The sequence below is a fragment of the Osmerus eperlanus genome, chromosome 23 (assembly GCF_963692335.1).
Source record: "Osmerus eperlanus chromosome 23, fOsmEpe2.1, whole genome shotgun sequence".
NCBI classification, from domain to species: domain Eukaryota; kingdom Metazoa; phylum Chordata; class Actinopteri; order Osmeriformes; family Osmeridae; genus Osmerus; species Osmerus eperlanus.
In genome coordinates this window covers 532,981-535,480 of record NC_085040.1, presented here as the reverse complement: position 1 = coordinate 535,480, position 2,500 = coordinate 532,981, and the positions used below count along the sequence as shown (strand labels likewise).

General features: G+C 49.0%; 1 protein-coding gene and 1 long non-coding RNA gene across 2 annotated transcripts in view; one reads left to right on the top strand and one right to left on the bottom strand.

Annotated features, from left to right (window-relative positions):
- Positions 1 to 843, top strand: part of LOC134009733 (uncharacterized) — a 1,191-nt gene extending 348 nt beyond the window's left edge. Inside the window, exons 2-3 of the long non-coding RNA XR_009928267.1 lie at positions 295 to 452; positions 678 to 843. This is a non-coding gene — a long non-coding RNA (uncharacterized LOC134009733). The remainder of the gene's footprint in view (positions 1 to 294; positions 453 to 677) is intronic.
- Positions 1 to 2,500, bottom strand: part of snapc2 (small nuclear RNA activating complex, polypeptide 2) — a 184,729-nt gene that overhangs the window by 118,750 nt on the left and 63,479 nt on the right.

The window sequence follows — 2,500 nt, the reverse complement described above, 5'->3', positions numbered from 1 at the left end:
TCTCCGTCCCTCTTCTTCTCTCTCTCCTCCCTTCTCTTCTCTCTCTCTCTCATCTCCCTCTTCTTCTCTCTCTCTCGTCTCTCTCTCTCTCTCTCCCTCTTCTCTCTCTTCCTCTCTCTTCTCTCTCTCTCTCTCTCCCCTCTTCTTCTCTGTCTCTCCCTCCCTCCCTCTTCTTCTCTCTCTCGCTCGCCCAACTCTTCTTCTTTCTCTCTTCTGGGTCTCTCCTCTCCTGTATCCCTCTCTGTCTCTCTCTCTTTCCTCTCGACTGTGTTCTCACGGTCGTTCCTCCCCCAGCCTGCCTGACAGGATGTGATTTTCGACTACGCTGAGGACCTGTGTGGCTGGCAGACTCCTGTACCGGAGAACCCTGATATCTTCGGCTGGAACGTTGAACGGCCAGACAGAGACAGAGGGAACGGACGGACCTGACAACGACTTCTCCAAACCGGGCCGTGAGTCACAACAGTACTCAAATAATAGTAATAATATAATAATTATAATATTAAGTGTAATTAATAAAATGTTAAAAATATAAAAATAATAGCATTTAAACATTCTCAAAAATTTAACTCTCCCCACCATTTCTCCCCATTCCCCTCCACCCTTCTCTCCCTCTCCTCCCTCCCTCCTCCTCTCCCTCTCTCCACCCCTCCTCTCTCTCCTCCTCTCCTCTGCAGTGGGCAGCTACATGCTGATGGACTCCTCCTCTCTGCTGTGCCGGGTGCCAAAGCAGAGCTGAGAAGTCCAGTCACCAGTGCTGCTGCCGGTTGTCTGGACCTTACCTTTCCACTACTACCTCTACGGCACCGCCACCACCATGGCGATTAACGTCTACGCGGTCACTCCCGGTATGAACCTCACACACACACATACACACACACGGACACACACACTGGTCCATTCAGTCATGCACACGCGAGCACACACAAATTCTCGACACACTTCCTCAAATTGATCATCTTCTCTCTTGTCTCTCTCACTTTACCTCTTTCCCTCTCTCTCTCTCTCTCTCTCCTCTCTCTCCTCTCTCTCTCTCTCTCTCTCTCTCTCTCTCTCTCTCTCTCTCTCTCTTCCCTGTCTCTCTCCTTCTCTCTCTCTCTCTCTCTCTCTCTCTCTCTCTCTCTCTCTCTCTCTCTCTCTCCTCTCTCTCTCTCTCTCTCTCTCTTCTCTCTCTCTCTCACTCTCTCTCTCCCCCTCCCTCTCCACCTCCCCCTCCCCCTCCCCCCTCCCCCTCTCCTTCTCTCTCCCTGTCTCTCTCCTTCTCTCTCTCTCTCTCTCTCCCCGTCTCTCTCTCCCCCTCTCCTTCTCCTCTCTCTCTCCCTCTCCCCTCCCACCTCTCTCTCTCCCCTCTCCCTCCCCTCTCTCTCCCCTCTCCTCCCTCTCTTCTCTCTCCCCCTCTCTCTCTCTCTCTCTCTCTCTCTCTCTCTCTCTCTCTCTCTCTCTCTCTCTCTCTCTCTCTCTCTCTCCACTCCCTCTCCCTCTCCCTTCCCCCCTCTCTCTTCTCTTCCCTCCCCTCTCTCTCCCCTCTCCCTCCCCCTCTCTCTCTCCCTCTCTCTCCCCCTCTCCCTCCCCTCTCCTCTCCCTCTCTCTCCCTCTCCTTCTCTCTCCTCCCCCTCTCTCTCTCCCTGTCCTCTCTCTCTCTGCTTCCAGGAGGAGGTGTTGGAGCTCCTCTCTTCAGTCTCGAGGGGGAACCAAGGTCAGGCCTGGAAGCCTGTAGAAATACGCTACTTGGGAACGTCCAACATCCAGGTGATTAAACATAGAGGACTGACCTTAACACCCCTGTTATATGTTAATACAGTATATTAACTCCTGTGTAGCCTTCAGATCATTGGCAGCACAAGGATTAAACATATAGGACTTGACCTTAACACCCCTGTTATAAGACATTATTCAAGTTGACTTTGCATTCCTTAAGACATACTTTTAGGAACCTTATAACCTTATAAGACATTCTTTAAGACATACTTCCCTCCTCTTGAGACATACTTTGCACCTTAATACACTTATAAGACACACTAGACACACTAGACACCATTTGTGAGACATTATATCTTATTGGACATACTTTACTGATTGTAACATGTAATGTTAGAATTGGAGATGAGTGGTAGAGCATTTTGAGTGCAGGTTGCACGTTCAAATACCCCTTTTTGTTGGATAACGTGTCTGCTGAATGACCTTAAACATCTCTGACATTAATATATTTAAGGGAATAGCTCTAGGCAAGGGCAACATGCGATCTAATGTTCCTTTTCTTGTCTGTCGGCGTTTTCAGTTTGTCATTGAGGGAGTTTTGGTGAGACCGACAGGACAGACATTGCTGTGGATGCTGTTTGCATCACTCCTGCACGGTAAGAATATTGCCTCAGATCGATATTGCATCAGTTGAGACGCAAGATCGAGTTCAAGTTGTTTTTCAAATCTAATTAAACAGTGAGACAACTGACTTTAGCTTTTCACCTGTAACATGATTTTGTTTGGTCTCCATTTTATCTTC